The following is a 24,077-nucleotide window of genomic DNA, read 5'->3' on the forward strand; positions in this document are numbered from 1 at the left end:
TACCTTTTCCTTCATCAGGACCAGTGCTGGGCAGAGGGTGGGGGCTCCTCGACCCGACCTGACACCTGTCACCATGCCCCCATCCCAGAGAAGGGGTGCCTGGTCCTGGGGAACACCTGTCCCCTGAGGTCCCTCCCAAGTCCCAGCCAGATGTTCTAAAATCTTCAGCACAACTCTGAACGTGGCCAGGACCCCCGTGGGCCTTCTGAGTTTGTGGAGCAGAAGCACATTGCCTGACTTCTTAGGAGAGAAGCCCACCCTGGGAGCTGGGGGATGGGGGCTGAGGGTGGGACAGAGGAGTACCCCAAACTTTTCAGAGGCCCCCCAGCACAGCCGGGGGGCTGCCTCCCAAGGATGCCTGGTGGCGGGACCTTCTACCTGCCTGGGTTATTGGGAATGTGACGAGAGCCCGGGCAAAGCTGCCTGGCAGCCTCCCAGGCCCTCAGGCCCTCAGGACCCTGGCCGGCCGGGCAGTCATCTGCGCTGGTATAAAGTTGGGGCTGTTCAGCTTGGAGGATGGGGCAGGAAGAGGTGAGGAGAACCCAGGGACCCCACCCCTCCACCAAGAGAGGCCCCTAGGCCCACCCCACACCCTGCCAACACACCTGCTCTCAAACCCGCCACGGCCACCTGGTCTCATGGTCCAGGTCTGGGATCGGCGGGGCCTGGAAGTCTGGGTTTGTTTGGACCCCAAGGGCACAGCCCTTGGCTCCCCACCCCACCACCTGAACACGGTGGTCCATCTCCAGTCCCGTCCCAGGGTCCCCTCCTCCCACAGCATCTCTGCTCTTCATTCCTCTGCCTCGACTTCTCTGTTATTTCATCCAGATGTCATGAACTTATCTTCATTCTCGGGGAGGAAGAGATGCCAGGAAAGAGGAATAGGACGGCCAAGGCAGCCGGAGCGTGTGCAGTAGTTTGGGGTCCAGGCCCACGACTCTGCTGAGAACCCCCTCCCTCTCCTTTCCAGGCCATTTCCTGTGACAAGGACTAAACTGGGTTACAACAATTAACACAAATTCTGCCTCCTGTCCCCAAACTTATGTAACAGCAGACACTTGGTCTCAGGAAAACCCTCCTCTGTCAGTGGCCCCATTTCCGGCCCTCGACCCCCGGCTTAGCTTCTGAACCAAAGGTCCTTCCAGACCTGCCAACCTGTGCTGGCCCCTCATGCCCACCGTCCAGGTGCTCGTGTCCGAGTGTCTGGCTGCTGACCCTCCTGGGGAAGCACCGGGCTGAGCCACATGACGGCCCCTCCGCCCGGGCACTAAAGGGTTTCTGCACCCACCCTGCCACACTGCGTTGACTACGGTCCCCCCCTCCTAAAGTTACGCCCACCCAGAACCTCAGAATGTGACCTTGTTGGAAATAGGGTTTTTGCAGGTATAATTAGTTAAGGCCCTTGAGATGAGATCTCCCTGGATTTAGGGTGGGCTCCACACCCAATGACTGGTGTCCTTATGAGAAGAGGGAAATCTGGAGGCAGAGATGGGAAGGGGGCATCTCCAGGCCTAGGATCACCTGCACCACCAGAAGCTGTTGGAGGCACGATGCTCTCCTGCCTCCAGAAGGAACCTGGCTGCCCACCCTTGACTTTGGACCTCCGGCCTCCAGACTGTGAGAGTAAACTTCTGTTGCGTTAAGCCCCCAGTTTGTGGTCATTTGTTACCCAACCCCAGGAAACTGATCCCACCCACCGCCACTCACCCCCTTCACACTCCAGGGTGACCATGAGACCCACATCCCCTTCCAGCCTGTGGTCTCCAGAGGGAAACAATGTCACTGCCCCCTCCTAGAGCTGGGAGACCCCACGGGGAACCCCCAGAGCAGTGTTCACAAAACAGGGGGAGGCACCTCAGACTCCCGGAGTGGTAGGTGCGAGTGGGCAGTCAGGGCCACCACGTCAATTGAACCCCAGCCCGCCACTCTCCCCGGGGGCTGCCCAGCTGTGGTGCTGAGTCAGTCAATAGGAAGGTCTGTGCACCCGAGGGGCCCCATCTGTGACCTCAGTCCCTTCAGGACTGACAAATGCTTAGGACTCATGAGTCCCCGGGTCCAGTTGCTGCCAGAGCCTGTCACAGTCCACCGTAGCCGCTTAGCTGATTGCCGTGACCACAGCCACCTCATTAAGGCCTGCACGTTCCCGCCAGGACCTGTCACAGAGGCAACACTCACTCAACAAGCATCACAGAGCCCAGCAGAAAGCCTGCAGGACAGGAGAGCCCAGCTTTCACCCTGCCCCGGGGCCTCCACTGGGTCCGTCCTGCCCCACTGCTCCCCGCGTCCCCCCACGATGCCCCGCTGCAGACGAGGGGTGAGGCTGGTGTGGAGGAAGGGCACAGACTCGGCCCAGGGTCCTGACACAGCCAGGGACGGATGGCGGGTGGGCCCAGGATGGAGGAGTATCGCCCTCGGAGGGACCAGCCCCCGCCACACACCCTACTCGCATCCCGCGAGGTTTCCCGGAGGAGCCAGTGGGCAATTTGCATAATATTCTTTGCAAGTTAATATCAGCCTCTGATAATGATCTCGGCATAGCGTGGAGCGCTGAGGCGGCTGCTACAACACTAAGTAATCATATTTTAAATTATGTTTCCCTTTATAGAAAGGTGTTGCAAAAACACACAGACATGAAATCTGTCTGTTGCAGCCCCCTGCCAACCACCTGACCAGCTTCCCAGCACCAGGGCTGTGATTGCAGCACCCGGGGCCGAGAAAGCCCAGCAGGTCGGACCTGGGCACCACCGGCCACAGGCCCGCCGTGCCCCCCCTCCGCCCGCCCAAGGGAGTCTTCCCAGCAGGGACACCTCCCAGATCTGAACCACTGGCTCAGCCACCGTCAAGGGTGAGTCCGTGCAGAGCTCACGGAGGACTTAGGACCCACGCTCGCCCAGGGGCCCATCTGCCCTGGGGGTAAGCCAGGGGGCTCCTTATTCCCGCAGCCCCCAGCCCCGGCCTCATGCTGGAGACCCCAGTGCCCACGACACCAGACTTCCACGCGCCACATCTCCTGAGAACTCAAAACCAAAACCGTCAGCTCCTGCGGAACTTCCTGGTTGCACAGCACCCCGGCTGGGGGCACCCCAGTCACCCTCACACAGCACCTGAGCTCGGGGACCCTCCCCAGGAAGGTAAGCTCACCCACAACCCTCATACACCCACACTCCGACTGCGGCCATGACACACCCTCCCATCATGGGTGACCCGGGGCCGCTGCAGATACAGGGCCCACATGGACAAGGCACAGCCCTAGTAGACGGAGCGACTGGTCACCACAGGGAGGAGGCAGGCCACACACAGCCCAGGAGTGGCCCACGGCCCTCTCCGAAGCTAGGACCGGCCCCCTCTGAAATGAAGACCCTCTGCGTTTCTTTTCTCGTTGGAGGAGCCAGGGCCACTGCTCACTATTTCCTTAAAAGCTTTTCTTTTTTATTTAAAAAAAAAATCCAATTATAGCACAAATCTCTCAGCAGGGGTCAGTGTGGAATAAGAATAGCCAAAGTTAATGGACATGACACAGGCAAGATTAATGCCTAAAGGGTTTCAAAAGTTGTATGATGCAGATTTCATTAACATTTTAATTGTAATGTATCTTTTTAATCTTCTCTCACTCTAATAGCTTTATATCCAAAAAAAAAAAAAAAAAGAAAAAGAAAAAAAAACTGCTGACAACAACAAAAAGTATCAATACACAAAATTTAACAAAGGCGTTTAGCAGTGCAATGGAAACTAAATTAAATGAGCAAAAGTATGTTAACGTCGTGATTTTTAAGAGCACAACAGCTGGAATGCAGCAGAGGCGGCTCCTTCTCCCTTCTTGGCAGAGACAGGGATGGGCGAACTGGCAGGGAAGCCCCACAGGGACCCAGGACTACATCCTTCCTCCTGACCCAGAGGCACAGGGAGCAGCCCCGGCAGGCCCTGCCCCCTCCCCCTTAGCCAGCAGTGTCCAGGAGGTGGAGGGAGGGAGGCCATCTTCCAGAAAATGCCAGCCATCAGGGCGGAAGCCCCTAGCACCTTGGGGATGGGGAGTAGACATCTAGAAGTGTCACCATAATAAAGGGGTACTTTGTGGGGCACAGGCTGGGGTTGCAAATGAGCTGGCATCCCACCCCTAGACCCCAGGTGGCTCTGGCCAACAGGACAGTCACTCATTATGGCCTCTAACTTTCAAAAATGGTGTCTCCAGAAATACACTTGGCCCTGACTACCGAGGGCCCAGGAGATTTTTATTTTCAATCAACAAACACTCCAAGAGCACCAAGCCTGTGCCTGCTGCTGTATGATGCTTTGTGCCAAATCCAGCTCCCCTCAGCACCCCCACTCAGGGACCCACTGGCTGGGCCTGGTGTTGGGCCTGGGACACAGCCCGGCAGCCAGGCTCACTGCTCACCCCAATGACTATATATGGGCACTTTCAGGCCCCTATGGTCCCCGCCCCCGGCCCTGTCTGCTTCCCAGGCACACAGGCAGTCACTGGGCGGGGCCCAGGAGCTCCCAGCCCACCCATGGCCATGTGCCCTCCTGGATGCCAGGGCCCAGGGCCAAGGGGGAGGGGAAGATTCCTTCAGAGAGACCCAGAGCCAGCCTCTCCTCCCATAGGACCAGAGACAGACACCTCCATCCTCCCTGGAGACAGAGAAGCAGCCTCCCCTTCCTTAAAGGGGCATGAACCCATCACTGGCTCTGGCCCACTTCCAAGGAGGGGGCATCTCCAGAGCACCCCACGCCAGGCCTGCTCACCTTCAGTCTCCCAGCATCAAATAAAGAAGCTACTGTGTGGCATCACAACATACAGGCCAGGGCAGGGCTCAGAGAGGGTAAGTTACTCATCCAAGGTCACACAGCCTTGGACTGGATGTGACCTGAGAGAGAGACCTGCTCTCAAGTCCTGCTCCTAACTGCCCCCTTGCCCAGACCCAGGCCCAGCCAGCAGAAGCTGGGGGCAGGCCCCAGAGAGCACAGGGTAACATCAGGTTTCCTCTCCACTCCTCCTGCTCAGACAGGCTCCCAGGCCCGGGCAGGGGTGAATGTCCCTGCCGTCCTTGTCCTCGTGGAGGCTGCCCCCACTCTGAGGATGCCAACCACAAAGGTGGCCACCAGAGAGCCCCGCTCCAAAGTTCACATCCCAAACACCCCTACACCTGCCCCACCACAAGCCTGTGCTGAGACCCTCTCCCTGTGGACGCTGCTTCCAAAACCTGAACTTTAAATGACAAAGGCCAGAGGCCAGGGCAGAGGAAGCCCAGCTCCCAGTGAGCAAGCAGCTGCAGGTGACACAGTGAGGGAGTCCCGGCCAGGGCCAGCCGGGAAGCATATTTTGCAAATGATCTCATCGAGAGAGGCCGGGTGAGAGCAAGGATTTGCTAAAAGAGAAACAGAGGTCGCCAGGATCCTGCGTGCTCAGGAGGCAGGGCAGGGGGAGTGGCGCCTCGGCCTTGCTGAACAGAATGCCTCCCCCAGCCAGCTCCCTGGGCCCCTGGAGCCCAGGTCTCAGGCGGGGGAGGATGTAACCTTCCAGGCACAACCGCGAAGCCTCAGGACACAAGGAAAGAGAGAGGAAACAGGTGTGGAGGGGCAGAAAGGGCAGAGGACACCCAGGCCTTGCCCAGAGGTCATGGTGTGAGGGGGTCACACATACCTCTGACGTGGGGTGCAGACATGAGCAGAGCCACCTAGAAGTACCCAAGCGCCAGGCAGCTCACCTTGGGGAGGACCAAGAGGCACCTGGGAAAGCATGCCATTCACGAATGAGGTACTTGGAGAGGCCAGGGAAGGGCCCAGAACCGGCTGGGCTGTGCTCTCTGCAGACCCTGCAGGCAGGCGGGCCTCGCTGGGGGCCAGTGAGGGGCTCTGGAGCCCTTGGCTCTACACCCAGCCAGACTTTATAAGGTCTGGGACTGGGGATGGCTGTGGGCAGCCCTGCTCACCAGAAGCAGCTCTGGGCCCAGAGGGTCTGGTGGCCCCTGTCCCGGTGCAGAGAAATACCCTCAACTGGACCACACCAGAGCCACTACTGACCTCCTTCAAAAGACCTGGCCCAGGACACCCGCAGGGACACTGGCCACGAGAATGGGCCAGGCCCTGGCCAGCTAACACTACCCTGGGCAGGAACGCGGCCTACCTGGTCCCAAGTGCCCAGCCCTGGTCAAACTCCCCAAGTATGCCTGTTACATGAAGGGCCTTAGCGGGCCCTGGTTCTCAGGAGAGACACACTGGGGAAAATCAGGAGTGAGGGGCCGGGACCTGGACTACAGTCCACACTCAAACGGTTCCACAGACGTTGGCCACATGCCCCCAGCCAGGGCAGCTCATTCCACCCACTCCGGCCCCGCAGGACAACAGAGGCCAGGGAAGGACCAGGTCAGAGAGGAGCCCAGAGAAGAGAGAACAGGGTCAGCTGGAAGGGAACAGACAGGGGGTGGGCTGCAGAGGAGGCACGGACCGGACCTGCTGCTGTGAGGTGGAGAGAATGAGGCCGCCGGTGGCTGAGGCTTCTGACCCTACCGGTGGCAAGTACCCCAAACTGCAGCAGGAGGCTAGGAGGGAACCAGGCCCCCTGCAGCCCATCCCGGCTCTGCATTCCGGGGAGCACAAACCTCAAAGGAAGGGGTATGGGGTGGAGCCCTAGGAACATCCTCGAAATGGTCAAAGCCACAGTGCTTACCTTTTGTCCCAGGAGGGGTACCAGGCCCACCCCAGCCCAGCTTGCAAGACAGGCACGCGGAGTCCTAGAGGCAAGGGTGCCAGAGGAACCCAGGCTGTGAATGCCAGCTCAGCACTCGCCATCACCATCGTCCCTCTCAGATAAATAATGCATCTCATGTTTTAGTTGGAAAACAGGGAGGTTGTAAGGATTCTGTTAGAAGTCATCCAGAGGCCTACCTCCCAGAGAGAGCCCCTCTGAGTGTCCCAGCAACCCCACGACAAATAACCTAGAGGTAGTCCTGGTCAGCCAGTGGTGGCCTCGTGTTCCAGTGTCAGTTACAGCACAAGCATTTCCTCATCATCAAAGAGTCTGCAGAAGACTAAATGGCTGCAGAGCAGAGGCTGGCCGAAGCCAGCTCACGGAGTCAGCACGGTATCAGACACCACGTCTAGCACCGACCCTGCTTGGGTGTGACCACTGAGAACAGATCTCCAGCCACTGAGAGGTGACAAGTGATATCTTGTTCTACTTCTGTGCTCCTTCCAACCAGCTCGCCAAAAGAACGGGGGGCCAACCCCCGTGGGTCTTGCCTCCTCCTGTTTCCTTCACTCAGGCCCCAGCAGAGGTACCACCCAACTATGGAATGACCAACGGGAAAATGCCAGCGGGCCTCCTGGGAGGGATGGGCAGCACAGAGGGCTGTGGGAAGAAGGCGGAAGGTAGTTTGTTAGAAGACAGCGGAGGCTGTGGGGGCTGCTCGACCTTTCACCAACTCCTTCCCACATAGCCTTGTTTCCTCATCTCTAAAATGGAGCCAATAGTTTAAGATACTTCTCCTGGGGTACTTGGGGGGTTTAAACAACACTCACATGGAGTGCTGAGAATCACCTGTGTCCAGAACCACAGAGCGTCCTTTGTCATCAGGACAAACTGGAGGGAGCACAAGAGGGAAGCAGAGCGGAAGGGAGGGGATGGGAAGGGAGACCTGGAGAGAGACCCAGAGCAGACCAGACCAGCCAGGCACAGCGGTGTGCATTCAGGGTGCTCAGAAGACCAGCTCTACCAGCTGGCGAGTGCACGACACATGCCTCCCCACCAGCCCCCCCACCATCTAGCACAGGCTCCACTAGAACCCGCAGCCAGGGGACACGCAGCTGGGTGCCCAACGGGGCAAGAAATCCCACTAGAAAGAAAGAGCCCAACGTTTCAGATCCAGGCTTGGAAGAAGAGGAGGAAGAGGATTCCACTCACAGTGGCAATGCCTGTGAGCCCAGATCCAGGACCTACCTACCGCAAACCCACAGGTTTAAACGGCACCAGGAGCCAGTTGGCACTCACCGGTCCCAAGACCAAACTTCGGAAGAGCTCGGAAGAGCCCGGAAGAGAGGACCCGGAGGTGACCTCTGACCTCATGACCCCCCACACTATGCGGGCAGACGTCAGAAGGGCTTGGGACCCCTGCCCTGCCCATAGGAGGGTGGGCAGCCGGCTCAGAGCTCACCTGGAGAGCTTCCTGGAGAAGGGGCTCGGGGCCCTAAGACCTCAGCTCTGTAGGGACACGGCAGCGGGGGATAGGTGGGAGCCCCCTCCCAGTGCAGCCCGCCCCCAGGTAGGGTGAGCACAGGGAGGCCGGGAGGCAGTGACGCCCGCGAAGGGGGCCCACCCGGAGCGGGAGGGCGAGGAAGGAGAGGCGCAGGGCCAGGCTGATGCGCAGCCGCGCGGCCAGCCTCGGACCCCGGGCCTGGAGGGAGGGGCGTGTCCCCGGGGCCCCAGCCCCGGGCCGAGCCCGTGCGGGCTTCCCCACCCCGGAGGGCTGGGCTCCGTCCGCCCGGTCGGGGGAGGCCGAGTGTCCCGAGCGCCCGAGAAGCCCGGCGGGAGAGGAGGCGCCCGGAGCCGGGGTACCCGCTCGGTGGGGCGGGGTGCGGCCCGGCCCGGCCCGGCCCGGCCCGGACGAGCGCCTCCCCAGGCCAGGGCGCCGCCGGCCACCTCCGGGGGCGGCGCGCGGCGCGAACTTGGGCACTGCGGCAGGCGAGGGCGGGCGCGCCGCGGAGTTCGCGGGAAGTGCGGCGGCGGGGCCCGCGGGCGGCGCGAAGTTGGGGTACCTGCGGGCGCCGGCCCGGTCCGGCCTGCGGCAGGAAGTGCTCCGGCGGCCCGGCGCTCCGGCTCACATGGACTTTCTCCGGCCGCGCCCAGCACCGGGCCGCACCGCGGCGGGCGGGGCGCGCGGGGGAGGCGCCGCGGGCCGTTTAAAGGGACAGCGCGCCGGCCGCGCGCGCGCGCACTCGCTGCCCCGGGGCGCGCCGCCCCGCCGCCAGGTGGGCGCCCGGGTAGGGGAGGGGGATCCCCGGCAGGGGATCAAGCTCCGCGCCCCCTCCCCGAACTCCTGCTGTGCGACTCTGCGCCGGGCACTGAGCCGGGGCCGGACGCGGGAAGGACCCGAGCGCCGACCCGCACCCTCTCCTGCCCTCCGGGCCCGGCGCGGAACCGAAAGGCCCCTGAGCCCCAGGTCCTGGGGTGGCCCCTCCCCGCGGCGGCCGCGCTTGCACGGGGCAGCCTCCGGGATGTGGCGCCAAGTGGGGCCGCCGGCGGGAGCGGGTGCGGGGCCTCCGCTGCCACTGACACTCGGTGGCCTGAAAGCGGGGTTGCGGGAGTGCCCTTGGGCGAACCGCGGGTCGCCGGCGCCTCCTGCGCGGAGCCTGGGAACTGCGAGCTGCGTCTACACGGCCGGTCGGGTCTGCTTTCAGGCCCGGCGTGATCTGGGCGCACTGGCCGTTGGTAACTCCCACCATCCACCCACAGTGGCGCCTCGTTTGCTCTAGGCCACCCTCCTGTGGACAGAGCTGAGGTTTTAAAACTAATGCGCAGAAATGAAACCAGCCACAGATCCCAGAGGCCCAACAAACGTCCCCCTCAGTCACCCCCACCTTATTCTGGGGGCCTGGGGTCAGAGCAGGCCGCAGTGATCCTCCAAGGCCAGAGACGGCCTGGCTCCTGCACCCCACAAGGGTCCTTGCAGGAAAATGAGGGTGGTGCCAGGACAGTGGTCCTGAGCATAGGGTCACCAGGAGGAGGGGGTTGATGTGAAGAACAAGATGATCACCCCTCCCCCAGCACATTCTGGGCCCCTTTGAGGGGTCAGAGGCTGGGGCTAAAGCCCTGCAGGACAGTTAGCCAAGGTCATTCCTAGGACAGTGGTCAGAAGCTTGGTCTAAGTACTCCTGACCTCAGTCGCAGGCTAGCTCCTGGACCTTGGTGGTAAACTGACCCCTGACCCCAAGTTGAGGGTCTACACAGAAAACATCCCCCCCACCAGCTCACTCCTGCTTTGCCCTCTCGGGGATGGGTGTGAACCCTCAAGGACTCTCTGGGTACAACCCTGGAATCCCACTTAGACCTAAACTGCTTCCCAGGTCCCGCACCCCTCAGCCCAGCCCTCTCCCAAGCCGGCAGGACAGTCTGGCTGTCCTGAGGGGACTCTACCACTCAGAGGCACAGTCACATGGCTTGGCATGCGATCCTGGCCCAGGAGGTGCGCCAGAGACTGACAGGTAAACTGCCGGCACCGGCTCAGCACAGGGACTAGCTGAGGCTCTGGGGTGGTGGGGGGCGGGGGAGGGGGTGGGAGGCCAGGCCCTGGCCTAGGGCAGCTCTGAAGCCCCAGGATTGGTGCCGGCTCCTAAGTGTCATCTCCCATCTCAGCAGTGCAGACTCCTCCGGGGCCCTGGGAAACTGCAGCTTCTACAAATGACAGCTGGGAGCAGGGCTGGACATTTCTAGCTGCTTCCAGCTGAGGGGTCCAGGTACAGGGAGCTATCCACCAGGCTCCAAGGTCCTCCCATGCCCAGGGCTAGGGTCACGGGGTGGATGGGACCCACAGTGGGTCTGAAGGTGTGCCCGCCTCCCTAGCTCCAGGGCGAGACGGGGCGGGGTGGCAGCCGTTCTGCGTGCTCCGAGGAGCCTGGTCGGCTGAGGAGGGGCTCCCATGTTGGCATTCTGCTGGTTTTCATCACTTGTATTTTCTAAATATTAAAGAGATTCTTCCTTCCTTAAGGAAGGACATTTGGAAAGCACTACAAAGTTTTTAGAAGACAACAGATAAGTGGAAACTGGTCCCCAAGGATAATGGGCTTCAGTGCAGCTCCTGCGCGAACGTGTGGGCGTGTCTGTAAGCCACGCTGGACGTTTCTGTTGCTAACGCCGAGCCCCTGCTAAAATCCAGGTCTGTGCTGTGGGTTCTGTGCGCGTTATCTCACTTAGCTTTCACAACAGTTTATAAAGTTGACTCTCTGTTTATTCCCGTCTTACTGGTGAGAAAAATGCAGCTTAGGAAGAAAAGGCAACTAGCTTGGGGTCACTCACTGCGGGTCCCCCAGCAGGCAGGGCAGGGCATGGTCATCCACAGCCCCTCCCTCCATTGGTCATTAGACCTTCTGAAGACGTTGGAAACGATTAGCCTGCTGCTGGCTGATAGGCAAGCGGGGCGGCCACAGTCCCCTCTTGAGGGATCTGATTAGCACTGCAGCCCATCTGAGGTGCCAGTGAAGTTTTTCTCAGCACAGGGAGGCCTGCCCTGGCATCTGGTCCTGCGTTTTCATGGCCTATAGCTTGATTTTCCCCCTTTTGTCTGATGAGCCACCAGGGCAGGGTCTCAGAGTGCACTTGGGAGTAAGGCAGGGATAACCAATACCTTGTCAACTGTCTGTCCTTCCCCAGACAGTGGAAGCGTTGGGTAGCCTGCCAGGTGCTGCTGCGGGGTTCTGCGGGTAGCTGAGTGCTCAGTGGAGGCCTGTTGGAGGAGTGGCTAGGAGGAGCCGGGCCTCCACAGAGGGAGAGCTGGGGGGCCGCCTTCTGCCTCTGGGCTCCCCATGTCCACACCAGTCACCTGAGACCACTGTGCCAGGCACCCAAACTCTGCTCTCTCTACTCTTGTCCTGGGCTCCAAGTAGCAGAGGGGCTCCCACCCTGGGGACTGTGGTCTTCAGGGATGAAGGGACCCCTGAAATCAAATGCAAATGGGCGGGTCTGCACGCACTGTTCTGAGAAGAGGCTACTTCTTCCATCTGAGGCTCGGCTCCAAGGTTTAAGGCCCGTTTAATACACCGAACCCAAGGCTTAGCCAGGTGCTTCCTCGACCCATTCACTTGGGTCCCAGTGTGATGTAATGAAACAGACCCTAACCGTGTCCCAGGACCGCTGCCCCACCTCCTCCACCTAGGCAAATGACGTCTCTTCCTTCTGGAAGCTCCATCCTTCAGCAGCTCAGGCCAACCTTGGATTCTCCATCTCACTTCTGACCCCTTCTCCTTACTCCGCTGCTACTCTCCTGCTCCAAGCCCCTCATCCTCGGGTTCCTGCAGCAGCCCCATAACTGGTCTCCCCATCTGCCCTGCTCTTGCCCCTGCCTGGGTCTGTCACCATGTGGCAGCACAGAGATGCTTCAAAACATGTCAGATCACGTCCCTCCCCTACTCAGGTCCCTCAGTGCCACCCCCCTCCATCTCAGTTCTCAGAACACAAGCCTGGGTTGGGGAGGGTAAGAGCTCAGTGGCAGAGCATGTGCTTAGCAGGTATGAGGTCCTGGGGTCAATCCCCAGTACCTCCACTTAAAAAAAAAAATAAGAACACAAGCCCAAGTCCTTACCTTCCGGAACCTGCTTTGTCACCCACACCCACGCCAACTTGGTCCCTCTCCAGCTCTAGCCATGCTGGCTTCTGCATGGGTCCTCCAAACGCTGGCCTCCTGCTCCAGGGCCTTTGCACCTGCTATTCCCACTGCCTGTGCCTTCTTCCCCCAATGTCTTTGAGGCTTACTTTGTCACTTCTTTTGGGTCTCTGCCCAGATGTCCCTTGACCGTGGGCCTTCCTGACCCTCCCATTTGAAAGAGCCATGTGGGCCATTGCCAGCCGTCTCTCCCTGATCCCACCTGGGTACTAATCCATTCTGACATTCACAGCCCTCGTCTCTCCTGCAGGCACAGGTGCCCTGGCCCTGGCCCTGGTGGGTGCCCAGCACAGATCAGATGCCCACAGACATCTGCAGAATATGGGAATCTGAAGGGTGCTGTGCGCTGGCTGACAAGGGGCTGGAACCCTCCACCCTCCCGCCCGAGTTCTGGTGCCACTTTTGTGTCCTCAGAGTGTCCCTGGTGCCCAGTCAGTAGGAAGGGAGGCATCAGGCAGGGGCCCAGCCTTGGCCACGACTGCTGGGCTGAGAAGAGATTCCTGCATCATGACCGGCAGAGCAAGAAGGCGGCGCTTCCCCACAAGGGTCCTGTCGGCCCCTTGGCCTGGGCATCCCAGAGAGCAAAGGGAGGTTAGTCTGCCTCCTGGCTCGACTCTCACCTGTAGGACACAGAAGAGCCCGGGGCGGGGGCATGGCCGGCGTTTGCCTTCTCAGGAGAAAGCCCCCTGTCTGAGGAGCTGTTTACGGGCCAGAGAGAACACCTGACTTAGGTCTAACCCCTCCCTTGGATGCGGCTCCCATGTGGGGGCTTCCCGGGCCTTCGTGGGGAGGAGCCCGGGGAGGGCTCTCCTGCAAGTGTCAGAGCGTCTGTGTTCTCACCAGGGACACATTCAGTGAAGACCCCTCCTCAGGCCAAGCGGCTGTCAGGAAAGCGGTGAGGCTCCCTTTCCGGCTCGGAGAGGGGCCCTGGCCGCCCTGTTAGGGGCCGCGTGCCAGCAGCCCACAAAGCACCTCTTTGTTAGCGCCCTGATCCGTGCCAACCAGGCCATCCACCCGCGGTCAGGCTTTGAGCAGGGCGCCTGCCCTCCCCCAGACTCACAGAAGTCAGGCTCTCCATTTTAGTTGGGTTTCTGCCCACCCTGCTCAGGGTTCACTGAGGCCACCCCCTCTTTTAATGCTGGAACAGTCCTGATCCAATCCTCTGCCCCCAGAAAGTCAACCAGGGCCCCACGGTGGCACCACTGAGGCTTTGAGGGGATGGGGGTACTGCTCACCCTCCCGGCCATTCTGGGCCATGACAGCCCAGGGACCTCACCAGCCGGCCACCCCAGGGCCCGGGCCACCATCCAGCCAAAGCCTGGCACAGACTGTCAGACCAGGCACCTTGGACCAGCGCTGAGAACCACCCCTCAGACCTCCAGCCTGCCCCTCCGAGGAAGCCATCTCTGCTTTTGTTACTGGTGGAGTGTGGAGATCCCGCTTACCAGCAGGGGTATGATACAGGAAGGTGCTGGCTGGGGCTTGAGTCTGAAGGGTGCCCCCTCCCCCGCTTCCGCAGATCCCCCAACAAAGGGACTGGCAGCCCGACCTCCTGGAGACAGGCACCCATGGCCGCTCATAGGCCCTCCAGGCCCCTTGGCTGTCCCCACTGCCATTTCTATTTTTACGACAGCTATTCTGGAGAATCGGTAAGACCCCCAGGAAGGGCTGCCCCCCCCCCAGGAGTCCCTCCGACATCCTGCCCAGGGCTGTGCTGGGCTGCAGGGCACTTCTGTGGTCACTTTTGGCTCCTTTTTGTGTCATTGCTGAGCTCACCCTGAAGCCAGGCTTGGCCCACAGGCCCCAGCAGCTCCTGGCTCTGCCTGCCAGGTGCCCCTGTTGCCCCCTGCAAGGCCTGCGTCGGGGGCATCCACCCACACCAGAACTAGGACCAAGCTTGTCCTGCAGTGAATGTGTGGACAGACTCCCTGGTTCCAGCCCCAGCCCTCCAGGCCTGCCCACGTTCCCCTGTGGGGGGTGAAGTGGGCAACTGGACCCTGTATGGTGGGGGTGGGGGTGGGAGTCTTAAACTTAAACTTCTGCCTTCGATAGAAAAGTCTGGCTGTCCTGCTGACATGGGAACTGGGGACAAGGGTGATGCCCAAGGACGAGGTGCAGGGAGGGAGGGGGAGGGACAGCGGAGAGAAGGACTGTCTGGGGCCTCGCTCAGTGTCCCTTTGTGCTCAGTGACTTTGCACCAGGCCCGAGTGGCTGCCTTCTGCCCACTCCCCAGTTTGGTCCTCTCCCCACCCACCTCCACTGTCCTAGGAGCACCGAGGCTGCCTGTCTGTGCTGGCCATTCTCACTGCCCACTGCCACAGGGCCTTTGCACCTGCAATTCCCCTGCCTGAGACACCTTCCGTCCTGCATTGGCAAGTGAACTCTGGTTGGTTCATCCTTCAGGCCTGGGTAGTCCACCTGGGTCCTCAGGGAAGCCATCCTGACCCTCCAAGCTGGCACTCACAGTGCTGGGCCCCCTCCTTGCAGCCCTACGTACAGCTGAACTTCTACACTTGTGAGCAGATGGCTTACTCAGCCCCCTAGGACAAGGAGACAGGGCTTGCTCAGAGGGCACAGCGGAGGCTCCAACAGCCTGGGAAGGCTGCAGATGAGGCCCGCTCCCCACGATTGGAGGTGGGGGGTGTTGGCGAGCAGGCCAGCACACCCACCTCCACAGACCAGAAAGACATCAGGTCCTCCTGGCACTCCAGCTTTGTGCCAGGCCTGGTACTCGGCCCCAGGAATCTGTGGAGAACGAGGCAGGTGAAGGCTGCTGTCCTGTAGCTGTGGTCCTATTAGGGGAGACAGACAGTCAAAAAACCCCAAAATACCATGGACCAAAAAATGCCATGCACACAGTGAGATACCACATGATCCATTAGGCTGGCTAGAATAAAAAACAAAAAGTAACCAGTGCTGGGGAGGACATGGGGAAACTGGAATCCTCCTGCAACGCTGGCGGAAGTTGAAATAGTGCAGCCAAAACATAGGATCACCATGTGACCAGTACCCTCCCCCCCGGGTGTACACCCCAAAGAACTGAAAGCAGAGTCTTGAAGGGATGTGGGCACCTGTGCTCACTCACAGCAGCCAAAATGTGATAACAGCCCAGGTGTCTGCAAAGGGATAAACAAAATGTAGCGTGTGCTTACAATGGAGTATTGTTCAGCCTTAAAAAGGAAGTCCCGACACAGGCTACATGGATGAATCTTGAAGACATTGTGCTGAGTGACATAAGCCAGACACAAAGGACAGATCCTGTAGGATCCACTTGTAGGACAGCCTTAGAGGAGTCAAATCCATAGAGAGGAAGTAGATGGGGGGGGGGGCTGGGGGAGGGGAGGGAGGTTACTGGGCACAAGATTCAGTTTGGGAAGATGAGAAAGTCCTGGAGACGGATGTGGTGATGGTTGCACAACAATGTGAATGTGCTTAGTGCCTCTGAACTGTGCACTTAGAAGTGGTTAAGATGGTACCTTTTATGTGATGCATATTTTCCACAAGAAAAAACAAAGTGCCCTGTGGGGCACTGAGAGGAGGAGGCTGCCAGCTGAGGGGGGACCTGAGGGATGAGCAGGGGACAGGTATCTTGATGTCACAGGAACAGGCTCCCAGTGGGGAGGGGCCACGTGCAGGGCTGGTCAGCAGGGCCTGGATTTGCCTTGTTCTGCCCCTGGTGAGTGGTGATGGGGTCTCCTGGCTGCTGGGCAGAGGAGAATGTTCTATGAGAACCGCTGGACCTCTCCTGAGGGTCCAGGGAGGGTTGAGGGACATGGACTAGATCTGGAGGGGGACCGAGGGGTTGGGGGTGCAGCGCTCAGCCTGTTGTCAGACAGGTGGCCTATGGTGGCCCTTTCCTTAGGTGGGGATGGGGGAGAACATTCTTGGGGATCAGCTGGGTGGAAATGACAAGTGGCCGTTTCTGCTCCAGTGTCAAGGCCCTGGGGGGTCAGAAGCTTGGGAAGGAGGACCCCAGTGTCACCTGTGGTCACATGGTCTCTCCTGGTCTTTTGTTCTATTTTGTTTTATTTTATTTTATTTTATTTTTAATGGAGGTGCTGGGGATTGAACCCAGGACCTTGTGCATGCTAAGCACGTGCTCTACCACTGAGCTCTACCCTCCCCCTCAACCTGGTCTTTTCTTAACCTCTCGGCGTCTGGCCACACAGCTGGCCTTCCCTCCTCCTCCGAACGCCCTTTCGTGCTTCTGGAGTCGGACTGCTGTCCTAGGGTTCCCACTCCCTGCGCCTCCTCTGCCTCCCACCCATGCCCGGAGACCCGAATCGCAGTGTGGGGTCCCGGGTGACAGGCGTGCTGGCATCTGTAGGATGCGTCCTTGGGCCAGGCCTGGCCTGCCCTCCCTGCTGCAGGACCAGGACCCCTGCCTAAGACTCACAGGCCCTGCCGGCTCTGGGCCCAGGGTATGTGGGAGCGGACACGAGGATAGGTGGGGGAAGCTCTGACAGCTCAGACCCCAGGCTCCAAGGCACACTGTCCCCGGCCAGCAACGCGGGGTCTGGGGTCTTCATGTGAGGCGGCAACTGACTCAGCAGGGGCCTCCACCCGAGGCCGGCAGCGAGTGCCGGGCCCCTCTGATTTGGATCTGGGTCTGGTCCTATGAGGAAAACCAGGTGCTCGGGGTCTGAAGGCACCAGGGGACTAAAACCCATTCCTTCTCCTGGGGTGGTGGGGTCCACACAGTGAACTGAGGGGAGGCCCACAGGGCACAGCTGTCAGCAGAGCCTCCCCACCGGGCAAGGGCCGGGCCCATCCCCAGGTGCCCATGGGTCAGCCCTCATCTGGCCCCCTTTCCCAGGTGGTACCCTCGGGACTGAATGTGGTGACAACTGTCCACACCCAGGGTGCTTGGGGCCACAGGGGTGACGGAATCCAGCCATGCCCTGTTGCCACTGCATCACCTGGTCATCTTTCTTTTGCCCTGGGAAGTTCCAGGCGAGGACCTGGTGGCTCAGATCCAGGTGAGGTGCTCAGCCCGGGTGAGCCAGGTGGGCCTTTTTGCCACCAGATACGGCCTTAGCTCAGGCCTGGGCTTCATGCTAATGGACAAGACGCCATCCATCGCTGGTCCCAAAACCCCTGGAGCCCAAGCCTCACCAGGAGCTTGCACCTCAGGGCCGTGGATCTGACGGGGTTCAGGAGGTGAACCCTCTGGGCACTTCGGTGCAGGAAGAGTCCATCAAGGACAAGGCACCTACAAAATCAAGCGAAGGGCCAGGAAGGAGGTGGGCTTCCAGGGCTGTGCCCCAGAACAATCCAGAACACCTTGCAAGGGGCCAGCGGACAGATGCAGGCTCCTTGTCAGGCGAGTTCGGATCCTTTGCACAGAGGAAAACTGGGTGAGTATTTTGGTTTCTTGTCAGAGGCTGCAAACCCGTGGCCCTCTCTGTGCATGAATTAGGGCAGCGCCGTTTTGGTTTCTGTCTGCCTCCCCTCAGTTTAAATTGGATGCTCCAATCTTCTTCCACTTTTGTCCTAAATTTCCCTCTAACATTTAGTGCAGCTGCTTAACAGCTGCCTTCTCCTGAGAAGGCAGAGGGTCGGGCGGCTGCAGTGACTCGCCTCCTCCCAGGAGGGTCGGCAGGGTCTGGCCGAGTCATTCCAGGGTAAGCATGGCAGCTGGGGGGATGGTCAGTGCCTCTGTGGGATGCAGGTAAAAGCCAGACGTGCTTCCCGGAGAGGAAGCCACAGGACGCAGACAGGACTTGGAAAGAGGCTTCAGCAGCTAGAGACACCCAGGTGAGATAAGTAGAAGGACTTCCAGGGGCCAAGTCCTAAACAGTGGGGCCGCCTTTCCAGGAATAACTCAGCAAAAGGCAAGCACCTATGCCTGTGGGCACTTCTGAATGGAGACATCCCGCCCGAGGGACCCAGCTTACGGAGGCCTTGAATGACCTTGGACACACTCGTTCAGAAAGTGAGTGAGGAAGTCCTACTGAGTACCAGCCCTGGGGACACAAGGGATATGTTATAGACTCAATATGGATCCCCCAAATTCTTACGTTAAATCCTAATCACCAGGTGAAGGTATAAGGAGGCGGGGTCTTTGGAAGGTGATTAGGTCATGAGGGTTTCTCATTCAAGAATAGGATTTCTGATCTTATGAGAGAGCTCCCAGGAGCTCCGCCCCTGCCAACTGCTGTGAGGCGCAGAGAAGACAGTGTCCAGGGGCCGGGGAGCTGCCCCCACCGGACACCGAATCCGCTGACACCAGCAGCCTGGGCTCCGGCCTCCAGGACTGCAAGAAGCAGATGCTGGTAGTTCCTGAGCCACCAGGTCTGTGATGTTGTTACAGCAGCGGGAAGGGCGGAGACAGGACCCTGTTCACTCATTCATTCAACTGTGCGCAGAGTGCGAGGAGTTCTCCGCGAGAAGGCCTAGCGTCCTACAGCCATTCCCCATGCGACGTGTCCCTGAGGTCAAGACCAGGGCCATCTGATCTGCCCTCAGGCAGGGCCTGCAGCCTTGGCCCCTGGTTTCTGGTGCCTTCCTCCGGAGAAGGGGGCCAGGAGAGCCCCCGCCCACGGGGGCAGCCTGCTGCACCCTCCTCTCCGCAGCTCCCACCCCAGGAGGAATGCTGGCTTTGGGCTCACTCCTCGGAGCCCTCTCCCTCCCCTTCTGGGAAGAGTCACATCCAGCAGCCTGTCCACTCTGGGCGGTGAGTCCAGATTCCCCTGGGCTTCCTCTCCCTTATCTCGTGGGAGGAACTGGTCATGGACAGAAGCAACACCCTCCTCTCCTTCTGCCCCCGCCCTGCTCAGGGGCCAGGAACAAGGCCCTTCCTCTTGTGAACCAGCTCGGCCAGTGACCGGCTGACCCCATGCGGGAAGCAGCAGAGCACATGGAGCGAGTACTCCAGCCTTCCAGCTTTGTACAGCCAGCTGTCTTCTCGGCAGGAACCCAGGGATAACAGCCATCAGGGGCCTCACGTTCCCAGGGGGCCCGAGCCCTGACGTCCCCTCAAGGGCACCTAGGGGCCCTGGGCACAAGGGGTGGTAGGGTCAGGACCTGTCCACCTGCTCTGCTCAGAATCCGGATGAAGAGGGCAGGACTGAGGACACACACAGGCACACACATGCGAGCGCACACACAGGCACGTGCACACACATGCACGCACCCCCAGCCGCACAGCAAGGGTCAAACAGGGCAGCGCCCTCTCTGAAATGCACCTCGGGACCCGACGACGCTCGGGGCGCCACCCCGGGGGATGGATGAGGGAGGATAATCGCGTTCATTAGAGCGCTTTTCTGCACTGAGGGAGCCGGGAAAAACACACAGGGTTATCACGGTACAATTTGAAACACATGCAAATAATTCATGTAACCATTAAGTCACAGAGTTGCTGCAAAGGATGAATTCACACTTAACACCCAGATTTATAGCATGGAAGGACTGCCCGTGCCCCGGGCAGCAGAAGCCCCTCGGTTCTGAAAAGCAGATGCTACAGGTGGGCTTCGGGGGCAGCCCAGACCTGGAAGAGCAGGGGCCCCTGGGCTAGCGGGAGCGGGGGTGCTCCGGCCTGAGGGAGGCCCAGAACAGCCAGCCATGGTGACAGCGCAGCAAGGGCCGAGGGGCCGACACCTGCTGGTGCCCTGTGGAAAGGACTAGAAATCCCTTCTCTGGTCACATGAAGGGCAGCCGGTGGTCAGAGTGGGCTGCAGCATTCCTACCAGCGGGGGCTCCATGGGTGTCCCCTGGGCCCCAGGTCGTGTGTGGGGACTCCCCACATACCCAGCTGTGCTTGGCCCTGGGGCCAGACCATCTGTCTTCCAGGCCTCAGACATCCACTCACCGCCTGTCTGAGGACAGCCTACCCCTTCTGGGTCCACTGGCAAAGAAAGGGCCCACAGCCCCGCCTGATGTCACCTGTCCCTCAGCACAGGGACACACCTCCTCTGGGGGCCACTTCTTCTGTGACATGACCACCACCCTGGACTGACTGATTCCAAATGAATATTCACGCAACATTTCAGCAAGGACTAGTCATTAATATTCAAAAAAGCAGAATGGAGCCTGGTCCCCACTGTAACAAATCAGGGTGACTACGCAGCTGATGGGAACATGGCCTGGACCTTTCGGACACACCCATCAGCCTCTGGAGCTTTGGTCTGAAGACACCCTCCAACTGACCAGCCAACCGTGGGCACGTGGGTGGGGGCAGGATGAGCTGTGGGGTGGCTGCCCCAAGCCCCGCCCACTCTGACAGCGGCCCTCCCTCCCACCCTCCAAGCTCCTCCCTGTCTTCCCGCTGCTGCCCTACGCCTTCCGTGGCCCTCCCTGTCCTGGGATTACTGAGGAAGGGCTCACATCTCCCATCACGCCTGCTCACGGGAAACACTTGAAGAACAGAGCCGGCCCCTTCCTGCCTTGGGGAGTCCTCCTGCCTCAGAGTCCACCGGGGGCCTGTCATTCTGGGTCCTCAGGGGTCCTGGCTCATGCCCTCCCCCTACTGGCCCGGGCTGCTCCCAGCAGCTGGTTAGTTCCCAGTGGTGGCAGTGCCCACGCCTTTCAGCCTGTCCCCGCCCAGAACAGCCTCCAGCCCAGGGTGGCAGGGGACCAGCCAGAGGTGGAGGAACTCTGCCCGACCTGGGCTCCTGGGCAACCGCATGCGGCTGGGGTGGTGAGCCCCCCATCTCCGGACGAGCTGACTTGCAGGCCCTGTGGTGGCCGCACCCTCCTGTGGGCCTCTTCTGCATGAGGCTGTGGATGTGACTGCATCCGTCAGGCGCAGTGCGGGCCACACAGTGAGAGCCACAGCAACCCTGCCAGAGGCCCCGTGTGACACAGCTGCCAGCCTGCCCGGGCATGCTGCCCGGCGGGGGCTGGGGGAGGGGCGGGCCCAGGAGCGCTGAATCAGCTGCTCCCGCTTGGCGCTGTCCCTTCCCCGGCAAGGATGCTGGTGGTGGTGGTGGGGGGGGCTCCTTTTCTGGGGAGCTGTCAGAGTGCTGGGGATTTTCGGGAAAGTTGCGTGGAGCTTGGTGCAAGCCAGGCTCCTGGGGACAGAGGAAGGGCCTTCCCGGAAGACAGGGCCCTTTCCAAACAGAACCAAAAAGGGAGAAGAGAGACGGCCTGTGAGGAGGGAAGGAAGCATGTTCCCTCCCTCCCCGAACGTGCTGACTCAGCACCAAGCGCCTGCCACGCTCTCTCATCCAATCAGGCTCTGGAAGGGACAGGGACCTCTCAAGGTCAGGGAACATCAATATCCCGGGCGAGTCCCAGTGGACGGCCCTTCCTCCGCAGCGGCGCTGGGGGTCACGCTCTGGTCCAGAGCGGGGCCTCACCTGCCCCGGCCATGCTCCAGGTGACGGCTGCCTCCCTCCCCCTCGGCTGTCCACCCAGAGGGTCAGGGAGGTGGGACGACACAGGGGTCTGAGCCGCAGCCAGGAGCGGCTGCCGGCTGCTGGGACAAAGAGGGCACGCTCCGAGGGCACCTCGTCCGCCACGCCCACCTCGCCCGGGGCCTGGACAGAACCTAGGCTTCCTCAAATAAGCCCCTGGTTTCTAGAAATTCCCCTTCTTGCCGAAGCCTCCTTCCCACCGGCTAGATCCCCAGCAGAGGGACGGGCTGGAACCCAAGCCTGGCTCAGTGGGCGTGGCCTCAGAGAGGCCGTGGTTTGGGCTTTTTCTCCCACAAGCACCCCCAACACCTGGTGCGAAGGAAGCCAGGACTCAGCGACTCAGCCCCAGTTCTTTGTTGGAGGGAACCGCCTCTCTTTCCCTCCCTCCTCTCCTCCTTCTTTCCTCCTTCCCCTCCCTCCCTCCCATGGTCTGGCTTCTGCCCCAGGCTTGACCTCCTGTCTCGAACACCTGCTGCCCTCTAGACACTTTCCTGCCCAGGGAGCACCCTCCCTCAAATCTGATCATCCTCTTCCCAAGCCGCTAGCCTCCCGGGGCCCCCTCTGAGTCTCCCACGCCTGGGCAGTTGCTGACCGCTGCTGCCGCCCAGGTCTCCCCTGGGCACTGCTCCTCCGCCCTCCCTTGGCCAGCCTCCCCTGTGGTCACTGTGTCTGCCTGCCCTCCCCCACCCACCGACTCCCAAGCCAAGGCGCACTGTCGTCACCACTGCCATCCAGGTGCTATCTCCCCTCCCAGTAGAGGCACAGCTGGACTGGCGTTGCTGCTGGGGTCCCTGGGCTGCAGACACAGCCAGCTCCCCAAGTGCAGCGCTGTTTGGGCCCAGGAGACCCAGCTCTGGACGGCGCCCAAAATGGTAACTAGAGCCCAGTCTCAACAGAACCGGGCTGTGCTAGCCACCCCCACGCAGCCCACCTTCCTGCGGCTGGCCTGCTCTGCGTGTCCTCTTCGAGAGTGGTGACCGTCACCCAGGGGGCGCTGGGTTAATTCAGCCCAGAGGATGGGAGTCCAGCAGGAAGCTTGCCCCCAGCAGCACCTCAGCTCTCAGGGGCTCGTGGCACTGGAAACCCCACTACCACCTGGCATGTACCATCCACTGTCCAGCAGGGTGATCTGGAGCCCTGGGGGGCTGTCTGATCCGACTTCAGCTGTGCGGCCACAGCAGCCCTGGCTCCCATGCCAGGGGCCCTCCGGGGCTGGTGGCTCCCACACGGGACAGCAAAGAACAACCTCATCACACACAAGTCGTGCTGGACAGAGCTGGTCCAGAGAGCCACCGAAGAAACACTCCATCTTGCCTGAAACAAGGGGAGGCCAGGAGAGGCGGCCTGTGGAAACGCAGAAGGCGGGCGTCCTGGAGGTCCAGCATAGTGAGGGGGCAAGTCGGGGACAGTGCTGGCCGCTGCCACCCACTCCCAGTGAAGCTGGCGCGCCTCTGAACGTCACTGCTTGTGCACCCAGATCTGTTCCCCAGCATTGCCCAGAGACGGAGACACAAAGACCCTGGGCCCAGCCTAGGTCTGGGGGTTGAGGCCCGGCCGGGCTTTGTCAAACAAACTGCCCCTCCCTAGGGTCCTTTTCTGGGCCAAGGCTCTTGTAAGGGTTTTACCAACTCTGCCATTAAAATCCAAACCCCAAAGGCTCAGATGGTTTTCTTCTGAAACATCTAGTTCCATGAAATTCCAGACAGCAAAAGGCTGCCCTGTCACGGAACCCACAGCTCCCCTTTCAGTGGCACTTTCTGGCCCCCAGGCTGCATGCGGGGACATCAGCCTCATCAAGTGGGAAGAAGCCTTTGCGAGTGAGACAGAGTGTCCCCTGCACAGGAGCCAGGGACGCCTTGACAAAATAAAGACACCAGGTAACGACGAGTCTCACCTTTGAAACTGCTTTTTGGTGAAGAACAAACCGTAACTTTGGTTTTCTGCCAGTTCATTCTCCTGCGCACCAGTCTCTTCTCTGAAACCGAGTGCACCCTGTATGCACAGGCCAAGTCCTCCCGCCATTCGGCATGTGAGGGCATCTCCTGTCATGAGGACGAGACACGCTCGCCTGTGGGTTGAATCCAGCCCTCACGGACCTCACCAGGGCCCCTCAGCCAGTGCCGACACATTCTCGCTGCCACCCCAGCCAATTCTCCGGACAGGCTCCGGCAGTGGGACCCCCTGGCCTCAAGGTCAGGGTGGGCCCCCTCCCCCAATAGCCCATCACACCAGTCCCTCCTCCAGCACAGCAGATGACTGCTTTTAAAAGTCCATGGTTTTACTTGTGAAAAATGGCCTCTGTGAAAGAAGGAATAAACTTTTTGAGCTTGAAGCAATCACTCCATCAAGA

At 60.4% G+C, this 24,077-nt stretch overlaps 1 protein-coding gene across 7 annotated transcripts in view; it reads right to left on the reverse strand.

Moving 5' to 3' along the window:
* NACC2 (NACC family member 2) overlaps nt 1-9,366 on the reverse strand; it is a 66,271-nt gene extending 56,905 nt beyond the window's left edge. For 4 of the 7 annotated variants that reach the window (XM_031450812.2, XM_064490689.1, XM_064490688.1 and 1 more), the window contains exon 1: nt 8,752-8,841. The gene's annotated coding sequence lies outside the window, so the exon portion shown is untranslated. Of the gene's footprint in view, nt 1-8,150; nt 8,344-8,751; nt 8,842-9,315 lie in introns of those variants that run through there. The other 3 variants (XM_031450811.2, XM_031450807.2, XM_031450809.2) reach the window with 3 other exon arrangements.
* Between the last annotated feature and the right edge of the window lie 14,711 nt (nt 9,367-24,077).

This window comes from Camelus dromedarius, chromosome 10, assembly GCF_036321535.1.
Source record: "Camelus dromedarius isolate mCamDro1 chromosome 10, mCamDro1.pat, whole genome shotgun sequence".
Taxonomy (NCBI): Eukaryota; Metazoa; Chordata; class Mammalia; order Artiodactyla; family Camelidae; genus Camelus; species Camelus dromedarius.